Here is a 15,588-nt window from a genome sequence, read left to right on the forward strand (position 1 = left end):
GAAATATCATGTTATAATAGCGAAATTATTTAGAATGTTTATGAATATAAAATTTATTTGGTAGTAAAAATATAGCCGTTATACAATAAAATTTGATCTTGTGCTTCGATATTACATTTGTCAACTGTTGACTGATGGGCTAGAATTAGGACAAATGATTAACTGAACTAGTGGTCCCGCAATAGTCGAAATTCGACTATAATTAATTGGAATTGTAAGTTTGTACACTATTATGATTGCATTTTATACTTCTATAATCACAAATTTCGCCAAGACTACACTATAGAAAAATATTAATAAAGACAAACAATATTTAATCTATTCTCAATTTGACAACTAACAGACGTCAAGAAAAAAAGTTTGACAATAAAGAAATAGTATGAATGCGTGTGTGCGTCAAATACATGGTAGATGTGTAATGTTTTCTTTTTTGATTTAATGTATTATTAATGCATAATTTTAAAAATATATTAGCAGTGTGCACTTCTTCTCTATGTTCTTTATAAGTGTAGACAATTTCATACTCCTCCGTCCGCTCAATTTTCGTAAAAAGGGATACAAAGTTTTTGCTTCACGTATTAATATAATAATATATATAGGTATATAATAATAAAGAATCGACATCAGAGAATGAACATTGGTGATTAAGCGTTTACTGAGCTTAGGATGAGCCCAGTTGTTGTAATTGTCGTTATTAACTCACACACTTGTATTTTAGAACGCTCGAGAAGTACAACGCCATCTATTGTCTGATAACAGAAACACACAATACTCGACTTTTGTGGAATATTCTCGACTATTCTAGGGATTTCGTCTTGACTATAAAAGAGTTTGCAGAGATGGCACGCAATCAGTTAGTAATCAGTTCGAAGCGTAATAGCGAACGGATCACATGAAGCGAAGCGGAAGAAGCGAATTGGGAATTTTAAAGTGATTGTGAGTGTTCTAAGTGTTGAATACAGTTTTTAGTTGTACTTTGGTGGAACATTTATTTATCCCGAACCCCAGCGCGTAGCAATACTAATAAAATATTCAAACAGCGTAATACAGTAATCGATGCACATTCGGAGGTATTGCTGTGTTTGTACGTGATAGTTTCGCATGAACATCTGATTTTATTTTTGAATACAAGCGAATAAATATTTATTGACGGTTTTTCTATATGCAAGGCTTGAGAAAGGTCTGGGTCCAGCAGTGGACGTCTGTGAGCTGAAAGGGAGAGAGCGTGAAAGAGAGAGACGGCTTTTCAAGAGTAAAGAGGTGTTTGAGCAGCATTCGAGACATGTGGACCGGCTAGTAGACAAATCAATTATAGGTACATAGTTTTAGTATAATTATACATTTAAGGTAAATTGCAAAAACACACGTTACATTTTTTCCCTACCTATTTTCTGGTAGCCTAAAAAAGGCTATTCCAGCCACGCGCGGACGGGTAGGTGAGCTCACGGGTTCAACCTGAGAGAATTTGCTAACACTAGCCCTAGCAAGAGCAGTACTTTGCAGAATCTACCATCGGAAACGCTACTGACTGAGAACTTTCGGCGAGAAACTCAGTGGGCTGTGACTTTGGGTAATTACATTTTACAGGGCGTTGAGCAGCGCCGACTCTTTTCGTGGTAAAATAATAAAGAAATAACCAATAAATGATTAGATTATACACAACTAGCCATACTCGCCCGCTTCGCTGGGCATTTAAAATGAACATTATTATTTATTGTCCTTATTATTAGGGAGTCCAACACTCATATAAAGATTAGCCTATCCATTAAGTACATGTATTTTCTACTCGTATGCATGGTTCAGTAGTTATAACGGAACATCCGTAAAAACCACTGTGGATTTATATATTAGTATAGATTATAACTACGATGTTCGGTGTACGGTTTACGGTTTATAACGCCTCGCGTGCTCTCATATCAAGCGATGCGACTGCGCCTTTATTCCAGTGCTGCAGGCAGGTAGCAATTTTTATAATGAAATACATACGTCGCTCATATTCACAAATTACTTCCACGATGAAGGAATCATGTGATAAAAACAATTGAAACACTTGAAATACCTAAAATTAAAATATAATAATTTGCGTTATTACTAATGCCCTACCATTAGTCTTATGGGCTTTCTTATGCATAATGCGGTTATGCATTCGGGTTTGAAGGATGGGATAACCGGCTCCGGTAACCACTTAGCACCAGGTGAACTGTGAGCTCGTTCCCACGCGTCTACGCAACAATATCCGTTTTTCGCCGAATGGGTAGTGAGCCCGTTGGCAATCGTTCATAAACAAATCTTAAAGGTACTCTCAAGTACATCTAAATGTGTATCTAGATAGTTGAGATTATTTTAAGCAAGCACTTGGGTATATCACATAAATCTGCTTCACAAGAATAATAGCGTAACGAAGACGCCAAAATCCCTTTTGTTGAAGTCACAAATAAACACCCACTGATAAATCAGTTCAAGTACGAAAACACACAATCTGCCAGCGGCTCTCAAATGCTTATGATATAGGTATCTAATAATTAACATAACTGGGTTTAAAACTGCTTAAATTTATAATGTCACCGGACAGTATTAATAAATTGTGCATTCAGGTAAGCAGGGTCTATATTTAAAAGAAAGATTTTCGGCGCGAAAGTATATAAATATTACAAAGAAAGGCCTTGCGGTGAATTGTTTTATTTTTGTTCTTCTAAAAATGTAAAATTTATAAATAATTATTAACCAGTTAGTTAATGTTTATTTTGTAAATTTACGTAAATGTAAAAAAATATACAGAACACAACTCTTCTTCTTCTTGTCAAAAGAAGCAGAGAATTCCGGCATACTTACTATGAGGTATGTGAACATGAGGATTTTTTATTGCCCTATTAGGAATACGAGCGTACGCTCCACCTAATGGTGAGTGGCCACCGTCGTCTATGGACTTCAGCAATGCCAGGGGCAGAGCCAAGCCGCTGCCTATCATTAAATAGTTAGTAAGGATAGGATTAGATAGCAGTTAGTAATTAAGATTAAGCCCTCATATCACAAGATGAGCAGATGAATTAAAGTTAAGTCGTCGTGGCCTAAAGGATAAGACACCTGGTGCATTCATATCGAGCGATGCAACTGTGTCGGTGTTCGAATCTGGCAGGCAGATATAACATTTTAGAATATAAATCAAACCCACATACTGGCGGTTGCCTCCTCCTCCTCGCGTCGTTTCCTCACTGCTGAGGGTCGTGACCGGGTGAGGGTCGAATTATAATCGACATGATTTTACTCCTTGTGATGTCCCGCCAGCGGCAGCGCCTCCGATCATTGGCCGCATGAAGGGCGTCGTGGAATGGGAAAAAGTTATGCAGTTATGCATTTCGGCTTGAAGCGTGAGGCAGCCGTGGTGCTATAAAAAAGACTGAGACTTCGAAACCAAGTCTCAAGGTGGCATTTACGTTTTGATGTTTATGGGCTTCGGTCTCCACTTAACATCAGTGGGCTATGAGCTCGTCCATTCCACGTTCCACGTCCGTCCACAATAAAATCAAAAATATAGTAGTGTACTTGATCTTATTACATCTGAAACTTGGATAAATGCATCGCATGACGAAAGAAACACTTGAAAAAACAAATTCATCCACAATTCTGCCAGCTTGATTTTTCATATTGGCATCCCAAAACTTTGAGTATCGCTGTAACAGATTTACGATCTCAATAGACATCCAACAGTGCAACATGGCGCCTTAAATTATCTTTATTGCGCTATCATCAAGTTAATATTGAATCGTAAATAATAAAAAGAAAATCAGATGATTAAAGAAAATTGTAAGTTCTGCGTCTACATTTAAACACCTGTGTTTTAACGATGGTTAGTTACAAGTTTTTATCATATTTTTGTTCGTCTCCTTAGTAAATCGATATGTTAATACGTGAAGCAAAAACTTTGTATCCCTTTTTACGAAAATTGCGCGGACGGAGGAGAATGAACTTTTCCACACTTATAGACAATATAGAGAAGAAGAGCACAATGCTAATATTTTTATAGAATAATGCATAAAAGATACATTAAATAAATAAAGAAAACATTACACTACGTACCATGTATTTTACGCACACACGCATGCGTACAATTTATTGTCAAACTTTTGTTCTTGACGTCTGTTCTCAAATTGAGATTAAATATTGTTTGTCTTTGTTAATATTTTTTATAGTGTAGTCTTGGCGAAATTTGTGATTATAGAAGTATAAAATACAATCATAATAGTATACAAACTTACAATTCCAATTAATTATAGTCGAGTTTCGACTACTGCGGGACCTCTAGTACAATACTAATACGTGTCATTAAATAATGTTGTTAATGCACCACGAAAATTTTATTTGACGATTATACCTTCTTCAAAGATATATTAACCAGTGTTTGGAATGCGAGCTTAATAGGTATTGTCACTTACATATTATTAATATGTTTTTACTAAACTTGAATCATAATTAAATGTTTTAAATTTAAATTTAAGAATATACTTTTCAGTATGCTTTTTTTTATGGTTTTTAAGTTTTCAATTTTGTAAAATGCATAAAATGTATTCAGAGTGTGAATAATACTAAAGTCATTACTCTAATACTTATGCACAAATGTGCTTTAATTTGATAATGAAATCATTTCTTAAGGCGTAGGTCTTACCAGATTCCTTCAAAAATGTTGGATTCCTTACCTTTGGCGTCTAGCCTGGTGCCACTGTCTCTTTAAGTATATCACAGCATCTGTTCTTCTGACGTCAACATTCCCTTTCCTCTGCTTATTTTCGCTTTAACAGTCTGACTCTTGTTATCATTTCCATTTATTTTGGTTCGTTGTTTTGTTAGAAATTCTTACACAAGGCATATTTTTTCCATCATTATTTAAATTCTGACAGCAATTTCATTTTGTGAAAATATTGTTAATTCTAATTATTTTCTAATGTATTTGATTTTTTCATCTATACCACTTCAATTCCCAATATACATAGTCATTGATAGGCCTAAAGGCAGAGTCTAATGTGAACAGCTTATTGATTTGAAATAGGTACGGTAGGGTTTGCAAATAACATAGATAATCTGCTTTTTGTGTGTTCTATAAATACTTATCCGCAAAAGTATTTCGTCCCACTAAATCAAGCAAACACTTATGTCACTTACATCGGATATTAATTCATCTACTGAGCTTGGAAAAATCTGGCAAATCTTTAATACCACTCCATTCAAATTTCGCTCCCAACTCTTAAGTCTTAGAGCGTTAAATTGTTCGATTGCCATCGTTTTACAAGTGGCGATCAAATTGAGATACGTAGCGACACGTGCTGGTTATTGGCGCACAAGTGTTTGGACAAACTGTAATATTGCTTATTTGTGCGGAAAACCTCTTAGGTCAGGGGTTATCGAGCGGTATATAGGCCAATAATGGGAAAGAATGACTTCGCCGAATGTATCCGATTCGTCTGATCACCCTAGTTCTACGGAAATTGTTTCTTGAACGGTTGCCCATCTGATTTATGGGAGATTTTTCATTGTGACACTTGTGGTTTTTTCGGATTTTAGGAGTGGATTGTGGAAAAGTTTATTTCAGATAAAGAAAATAATTGTTCAAACATTTGTGAATCACCTGTGTTGAGGCAGCATTGCACTCATCAGCTCCATATTGCCTTTCTTTACATTTTCAATCAGTCTCGGACAACAAAAAATACTGTCAGATAATCTTCATTGTAAAGAGTGTGTTTATTATAATAAAAACAGGTCATATTGTTTGTATAATTTTAAATTTTAACACGATTCTGTGATATCAAACAGTAATACAACTTTCGAATTTTCTGGAATATCATAAAGCTACTTACATATTACTACTACTTCGGATTAGAAATAGGTACAGTGTACCGGCCGGCTCACAATACATTTAATATTTTTCCAATATTATTTCTTCAATATTCATCATAAAAAATCAACACAGTCTGATAGACGGGGCTTAGAACATAAGCAAACCAACCATTTTCTTTTTCACTAAACGATATCAAGCTCGACTGAGACGGCGAACAAAAAAAACCCTCAACTTTCGTAAATGTAATAAGAAATACATCAAAATGAAAAACTTTATCGACATTCATTAATATAACATGAAAAATGATAGCCCAATTCAAGGGAGCGTTAGCGAGTCATCTTATTGGCCGGCTATTAATCAAATGTATTGAAAGATATCAATTTTATTGGATCGATGTGCTACATTATTCTTACTGGGTCATCGTGTATTTTTTAACTTTTCCTTCTTGTCCAGGGGAGTTTTAATGGACATACGAGTTAGTTCTCGTGCACTTTGCAGTTAGGTAGGGACAGGAGCGTATAGATTAGACAAAGTGAATGCCAACATTTTATTGATATTACTACAAAATCTCATGTATACAAAATACATACTTGAAGTCACGCATTCATACCAAGCTAATATGGTATCATAGTATCGTAAAGAGTTAAATCGATACGTGATTTTATTCAATCATAGAACATTAGTAAAAGTATTAGCTCTATTATTGATTGAAATTTCGTTTTCGTTAAGTTTTCATTTACTCTGTTGTTTTAGTTAGAAAGCTCTGACGGCCGATGATACGAACAAATACATGAAGCTCATCATCATTTCTAACTGATCTAAATAATGAAACTAGTTCATTATCAGGTATTAAGTTATAAAAATTAATTGTGGTAGGAAAATCGGACTTTTTTAATCAGCAATACTATGTATGTTGGGATTCTACTCTTTATTTCTATCCGCACTCAATACAAATTTTTATGACTCATAAGGGTCATTAACAGTAAAATTCACATATTTGTTCATCAGAGAAACAAAAAATATGCATGCCAAATAAAAGTAAATCGACCATCCCACATAAAAAAGTAAGAAATTTGAATGTTATAAATAAACCTTTATTAAAGCTGCCCATTCTCCCTTGAAAGCTAAATCGAACTCCGGACGAAATAAAAATACAGTGGAATTTGCGGTTTATTGATCTTGTAGAGCCTTACGAGTAAGAAAACACTTAGTAGATGACTTAATCAAGTCTGTCCACCTTGTGGATGAGATCGGCCGCGAGAGCGTTGACCGTCTACTCTTACTTGAACCAACCACTAACGTGGTTCAAACGTTCCAATGAGCTTTCATTACGAATGATATATCCAAACATATTAAGGATTCGCAATTGCACAATCGACGAAAGCCTTTGTTTGATTTGGAGCTCTTTGAGGACGGATACATTGGTGTGGTGAGCAGTCCATTTTTTATAATTTTTATATTGAAGTCTCTCAAAAGCCACAACCAAGCATTAAGACATACGTTACCAGGACCACCCCGCCAGGAGTATACGACGGAGAAGAAGAAGAAGAAGATCCTTACATCTTATTATCCTTAGAAGTAAAGATTCGTTTTCTCAGTCTTTTTTTTTCTACCTTTGCTGATACCCTTGAGAGGCTATTTCAGCTTCGCAGAATCTACCACCGGATCGGAAACGCGACCCACTGAGAAGATCCGGCGAGAAACTCAGTGGGCTAAAAGGGCTCAGTACCTCAATCTTTCTCCGTCGCAACGATAAGTTTCGCCCACAAAATTTTATTTAAAGAGACTGACAAACATCCGTTTCATCCAGCTTCCCGGCTAATAATTTCGCAGCTCATTGCGGACGGAACATGAGCGTGGAGTCAAAGAGCCGATCAATGGTCCGTGACGTTTCTGACGTGATTCATTGACGTTTATTACTCACTTTTAGTGTTTCAAACTACTCATCCATATAGCTCTGCTTAGTTAGACAGACATTGAAATTGTTTTTCTCTTATTACAGCTATATCCGTCGCCTGCTACTAGTATTTTTTTTATTGCTTAGATGGGTGGACGAGCTCACAGCCCACCTGATGTTAAGTAGTTACTGGAGCCCAAAGACATCTACAACGTAAATGCCGCCAACCACCTTGAGATATGAGTATAGTTACAACGGCTACCCCACTGTTCAAACCGAAACGCATAACTGCTTCACGGCCGAAATAGGCGGGGTGGTGGTACCTACCCGTGCAGGCTCACAAGAGGTCCTACCACCAGTAATTACGCAAATTATAATTTTGCGATTTTGATTTTTATTACACGATGTTATTCCTTTACCGTAAAAGTCAATCGTGAACATTCGTTCAGTACGTATTTCATTAGAAAAATTGGTACCCGCCTGCGGCATTCGAACACCGTTGCATCACTAGATGCGAGTGCACCGGACGTCTTATCCTTTAGGCCACGACGGCTTCTCGATGCTTTGCTGAACATCAATCAATAATAAAAAATCACAAAGATGTGTCAAACAATTTATAGTACGAGTAGGTAAAAAAGCAAAACTTTAACTGTCCCCTTCACACTCATAAGCTAGACCACGCGAGAGAGAGATGGGCAGACTTTTCATGATGCGCATGCAGTGTGACGTCACGCCACGCGCTTATTCACAAACACTACACAAGCGCAACGTGTGAATTTGTTGAACGCGAGCTACATGGTAGGCGGAGTGAGGGATGTAAGGTTTTCTTCGTTACGGAATTTGATGATTCGGTCGCCGCGCTCAAGGCCCGCGATAAAAGCTATGCAATAGCTTAAAAACACCCAAGATTAAGGAAGCACTGACATCAAGATACGTGAGCATGAGACTCCAACTATGAATTTGGTAGACAATCCTATAATTTTCTTATCATAGATTGCAGTGGGCGCCGCTCCTTTTAAACAATAAAAAAAAAAAAAAAACCTAAAGTAAAATATGAGTCTTAATGCTGCTGGATGGCAAAAACGAAGTTTGCTGTAAGATTTTTGTTGTAGTTTCTATACTTATTCTGCAGAAACCCTTAGGATAACCTCGTTATTTGAAGACCAAACAGATTTTTCTCAACGATGATATATTTTGGCCACTTCCTGAATTCAGGTCGTCACTCGAACCTCGCTCCTTCAAAAGGAACCCTTCCTGTAAATTCGAGAGGGTTCTTTTCATGTCATAAGGTTTCTCTTCTCTTGAGGCCGCAAAGTGATTTTTGCTTTTCTTTTGCTCGAAAAGAAATTCGTGTTAAGTTTACTATCTTTAAGGTTTCCGTAATTCTAAGATGGTTCCCTTAACTTGGAATTGGTGATTGGATTTCAGATAAAAGGTTTTAGCCAAAAAGTTCAATTAGTGAAGTCAAACTGTATGTATGCACTTTACTAAATAGATTTTGTAGTGTTTGAATCATTATTGCTTGATTAGTACAACGCAACGTGTCACTAAAATCTTTTCTAGCAATTTTCCTACGTGAAAACCGACGTCTGAAAGAGATCGCTTATAGCGATAGACCGCTCATTGTCCTAATTGTTTCAGCTTATTCATTAATTTCCCAAATAACATATGTTTTGGTGTTCAATAAAGTATAATATATTTTATTCTGCTCTGGGTTTTCCTTTTATAGTCTAGCTTATCTTGGCTTTATCTTTATAGTTCTAAACGCGATAGGCTTTAGGTTTTATTCGGCTAGAGAATTGGTATTCCGAAAATAAGGCAGCTTATTGGGAGTCCAAATGAGATTAGATGACTTTTTTTTTGTTGCTTAGATGGTTGGGCGAGCTCACAGCCCACCTGTTGTTAAGTGGTTAATGGAGTTCATAGACATCTACAACGTAAATGCCACCACCTACCTTGAAATATAAGTTCTAAGGTCTCAGTATTGTTACAACGACTGCCCCACCCTTCAAAACCGAAACGCATTACTGCTTCACAGCAGAAATAAACAGGGTGGTGGTACCTACTCGCGCGGACTCACAAGAGGTCCTACCACCAGCAAGAATCTCTTGATTATGATAAGATTTTTATTACCCACAGAGGTCAATTGGTGCCAAAATTTACCTGAGGACTCTCGAGACAAGAATAACTAACCAGTCCCCCAATACCTCAATCGAGATTAGAGCTCAAACCACAGGATATAGTATTCGGAACAACAATCTATATATTAATACGTGAAGCAAAAACTTTGTATTCCTTTTTACGAAAATTGCGCGGACGGAGGAGTATGAAATTTTCCACACTTATAGAGAATATAGAGAAGAAGTGCACAATGCTAATTTTTTTTTAAATAATGCATAAAAGGTACATTAAATCAATAAAGAAAACATTACTCACACTACAGACCATGTATTTGACGCACACACGCATGCATACTGTTTATTGTCAAACTTTTGTTCTTGACGTCTGTTGTCATATTCAGAATAGAATATTGTTTGCCTTTATTAATATTTTTTTATAGTGTACCCTTGGCGAAATTTGTGATTACAGAAGTATAAAATACAATCATAATAGTGTACAAACTTACAATTCCAATTAATTATAGTCGAATTTCGACTACTGCGGGACCTCTAGTACCAACAAATACATCAGAACATCAGTAAATCAGTTTAAACAGCTAAAAGCGGACACTACAAAACTGTGCTACGTTTTCATGCAAACAACGGATTCATAACGCTATCACTTAATCGAATTATTAATTAGCGTTGTGCTCTTACAAACAGCAGGGCTCGGCTGATTAACAATGACCAATTTCATAAATGCATTATTTGCTGTGTGTCTGGATTTGAACGTTTCATTTCGTACTGAATTATCAATCTGTATCAGAATCAACGTTTTATGTATCCGGTAGGATTAAATTTTTTTACCGATCTGGGATGAATGATCTTAATTATTCCAGATTTTGCGATGAATCTCATTCCTTATCGCTGATTTGAATTAATCACGAAATCAATGGTTAAAAGAATCGTTTCAATCACCGACTGTATAATTTACGGCGGTTAAATCATTTCAGTTCATTTCCTTCAGATCGTTAATTAAGACTGCGGTTTCCTTATTAGGGCATGTCCATAGCGTACAATGAGAAAAAAGGTGTGTGTGTGCAAGTGACACACGGTAGAAATGAAACTTATAAAATATAAAAATAATCGCAAGGGTCAACCACTCCGCAGTGCAATGGAGCAGCAGCACCCCGGGGAACCGCCTGCGTGATCACGGTATCCCGACGCCAGGTAGGTATAATAAAGCAAGAGAAATACGAGAACGTCTATCAACTGTGTAACATCTCGTCACCGCGATTCAGGAATTGTTGAATTTACGTGCAGCGACATCTGTTGATAACAAACTAAATAAAAATAAAATAAGCATGGCGCGTAACGGAAGAAATTATAATGGCGCGTAACCGAAAAACGTTACATACGTTTTTTCTTCCCTATGTCGATAAAGAATAAGCACTTCAATAAGCCACATATTTTACATTTAAGATCGGAGATGAAAAGTGCGAGACGAATATTTGCCACAATGCTATTATTGTTTGTACGTGCAATTCCATGACTCCGTTATATTGTTTTAAGTAAACTGGCTAAGGTGTTTAGAAATTAGGAGAATTACGAGATAAAGAATTGGCAGAGACCATAAAGTAATTTGTCAGCAGTTTTTTTCGTAAAGCATGGGCTTCAGTTTCTGTGGGCAATTCTCAGAGACTTAGATGACCGCGAAGAACAATGTGGCGTTTGTTACTAGGGAATTCATTAATTTATTTATAGTTTGTTCACTTCAGGATAATTTTGGTTTTGTCACAGATTAGATTTGTTATGCAGCTGTCTCAAGCAGGTAAATTATACCACCGGATTATGTTATTATTCTAACATCCGTTACTAATATTTACAGCTACCCTCAATTCACAATTATTCACTTCGTACGAAGCGGTTATTGTAAACACTTAATTCACATCTCTTGAGAAAAATGCGTAAGTCTCAGTTAGTGTAACTTGTTAATAAAAACACTAGTTTGCTCTTATATACATGTTTGCTTAGTGAAAGAAACCGAAAGGTCGCTGGTACAAGTACCTACCGACTACACAGTGTGTGTGTTTCCCTCGGTCTATTACAAATAACACAATTTTCTATATTAAAAGAAGAATTTGTTGGGAGTATATTATAGCTCCTTACATATATTCAAGCGAAAGAAAATTGAATTTCAATATGAATAACTCCTAATTTCGTGTCTTCTCTGAAACCGGCGACGTTTGCTTTCTTTCCACTACATTACCTGCGCGGAGATTAGCTGCCGCCGGCCGACTTACTGACCCGAAAGCTATTTTACCGTCGGAGTTATTAATACACAGGTACCTAATAATATATAAGGAGGATTTTTTTTCTTTAGATAAACCTACAGAGTAACCAAATGTATACCTTTTTTTTTTAAAACGTATAAATATAAAACCGATAATGCCAAATCCAAAACACTTAGCATCAGATGTGTAAGCTCGTCTACCTTCGATCAATAATACTACAATAGTACTATTATTGATCGAAGTCGTCTACCTTTAGTACGCTGCTGCGCAATATAATGTCAACTTTAGTTAAAGAAAATTCTGAAACTGCCGATGTTTCGATGTCTAAAAGCGTCGGTAAGCGGTGCCCATTAGGTGGGCCGTAGGTGGTCTACCTTCCACGGCAAAGGCAGCAAAAAGCATATGATTTAGTTAGCTGCCTACAATCCTACTGTGCAGCAACTTGTCTCGCCAACGGCTTTCATGCTGAAAGAATACATCATTTAATTATTTTTCTTATAAAATAACTATTTACCTACAAATTTTAGCATTGTCTTTTTTTTTTTATTGCTTAGATGGTTGGACGAGCTCACAGCCCACCTGGTGTTAAGTGGTTACTGGAGCCCATAGACATCCACAGCGTAAATGCGCCACCCACCTTGAGATACAAGTTCTAAGATCTCAAGTATAGTTACAACGGCTGCCCCACCCTTCAAACCGAAACGCATTACTGCTTCACGGCAGAAATAGACAGGGTGGTGGTACCCACCCGCGCGGACTCACAAGAGGTCCTATCACCAGTAATGTGTCTGTGTGGTTAGTATTTTAATTATTATAATTATGTATTTGTTTCACAACGTAATTATAGGTGATCCTAATTTGGGACAGATGCCCATGTGTGATTATTTTGTGTGTTTTTTCTCCAATTAAAACAAAATGATTTAAATGGCTTGTATGTACCAGGCGCATTTCAAGTTATCTGTCAACATAAAAACAAAACATTCCTACGTTACAAAGTCTTAATATATATTCAAAGCAAAGCAAATGATTCGCAGTACGTTATTACTAATATTAAAACGCACCCTCTTCCCTTCACACACGAAGGCAAAAAGGACATTTTTAATCTAGCTGAATCTTTTAGTCGTCAGTGAGATATTAAAACTTAAACAAAACCTTTTGTTTACGTCCCCTGTTGTCGCAATCTTCCACACCCACACCCCTTTGTGGAAAAAAAAAGCGCAATTATTTGTCATTTTTTCAACAGCTGCGCTTCTGTTTGTACTCTTATGGATTAATTGTGTTAATGATCATGGAGAAATAAATCTATTTTATGTACGGTAGCTGAATTTCAATGCGTTACACAGGCAGACGCGACAATGTATTAACCGCTCTTGATAAGTCGTTACGGATCCATCAGATCTATTAACCTCAGCACTAGACACCTTCAGCTCTAACGTTGAACACGTCGCACTCGGCAGAGTTCGACGTGCAACCTAGTCCATACATCAGCCCGCTGAGTTTCTCGCTGGATCTTTTCAGCGGGTCGCGATTCCGATCCGGTAGTAGATTCATTCGCGAAGCAGCTGCTCTTGAGTTGTTAGGTCTTCGTTGGAGGCACTCGGGCATCTGTTAGCAAATCCCACCCCACCTGTCTTAATGAAACTGGGAAGGGTTTCAGGCCACCTGTGATCCTTTCTTGATAAGTTTCGACGTCACTCCTGTTGGGCGTATTACCCCCAAAGTATTATTTTCCTGATGCGAAAGGCTTATTATCGATTTCTTTATTCTTCTCAATCATTCCCTTATTGTTGGGGTTCGTGACTCTTCTGTACTCTTCTCTCTGTTTCTCTCCGCGTATTCGCTTCGACCAAGTGATTTTTTTTTTTTTTTTTTTTTTATTGCTTAGATGGGTAGACGAGCTCACAGCCCACCTGATGTTGAGTGGTTACTGGAGCCCATAGACATCCACAACGTAAATGCGCCACCCACCTTGAGATACAAGTTCTAAGGTCTCAAGTATAGTGACTTTAAACTTTCGCGCCTCCACAAAATACACACTATTATTAAACGGGCTCTTACCACGGATTTAACATTTCATGGGTTCCCGATAATTCTGAGCATTGATCACGAATTTAACACTACGTCTGCTGGCCAAAACATTTTTTTATTGTAGAGATATCTCAAAAAAAAATTGCTTAGGTTGGTGGACGAGCTCACAGTCTTCCTGGTGTTTAGTGGTAACCGGGGCTCATAGACATCTACAACGTAAATGCCACTACCCACCTTGAGATATGTGTTCTAAGGTTTCAGTACAGTACAACGGCTGCCCCGCTCTTCAAAACCAAACGCATTACTACTTCACGGCAAAAATAAGCAGAGCGGTGGTTGGTACCTACCTACCCGTGCGGACTCACAAAACGTCCTACCACCAGTAAAAATCTGAATCTCTCAAATCTTGGATTTACTACCTTAAGCTTCAAACGATAAGGAATGATTGTTTCGCGATACACATATATATATGACAGACATATTATTACGTACTCGTGCGGGATCACTGAACGCCCAACTACGAATATTTACTCACATTACAAATTTTCCCGTGCTCCATATACCTAGTACATATACTATGATTTAACAATTACTGTATACCTATTATCGTGGACATATTTCAGTAGGTCAGTGTACCAATCAAAGATAAAATACTTTTAAAAATATTCTTTATACCGCATAAATATCCACAGCTAATAACCAATGTTTCATTCATTCGAAAGAAATCAAAAGCCACTTAAAACTGACTATAATATTGGGATTCCCTATAATTACGGTAATATCGTGAGTAAAATGACAGCATTCCGTTTATTAATGGTCGAAGGGAAATCCAAGGCGATTAGAAGGAGTCGATCGTCTATGGATATTATGGGCTTTTAATATTTTTGATGCTATTAAAATGATAAATATTATTTATTACATTCGATTGGCATGGTTGCTTTGTAATTTAAAAGTTGATTTTGAGGGGCAGACGAGAAAATGACTCGCTCAGTATTAAAAAGTCACTAAAGACCAAAGAACACTTTGCTTTCAGGACCACTATCTTATCTTTCTATCTTTAACGAAAGGTAAACAAAGAAAAATTAAGATATCTGACTACTTCTGTCTGACTATCATCTTTTAGATCTGACTGTAATTAGATATGTAATTATTTGAATTATAGTAAAAAATGGGTCATCGCTGTAATCTCTTAAGCTTTGTTTAAAAAATCGCTAATTCTGCAGGGATTTTTAGTCAGTACCAGAATATGCAGAGTCAGTCAGACTACTTCTTCATCAACATTTTATTTTTTATGTTTTTTTTCTTAGACGGGTGAAAAAGCTCACAGCCCACCTGGTGTTAAGTGGTTATTGGTGTTACTTAAGTGGTTACATCTACGACATAAATGCGCCACCTACCTTGAGATATAAGTTTTAAGGTTTCAAGTATAGTTACAACGGC

This window comes from Bombyx mandarina, chromosome 22 (genome assembly GCF_030267445.1).
Source record: "Bombyx mandarina strain Sakado chromosome 22, ASM3026744v2".
NCBI classification, from domain to species: Eukaryota; Metazoa; Arthropoda; class Insecta; order Lepidoptera; family Bombycidae; genus Bombyx; species Bombyx mandarina.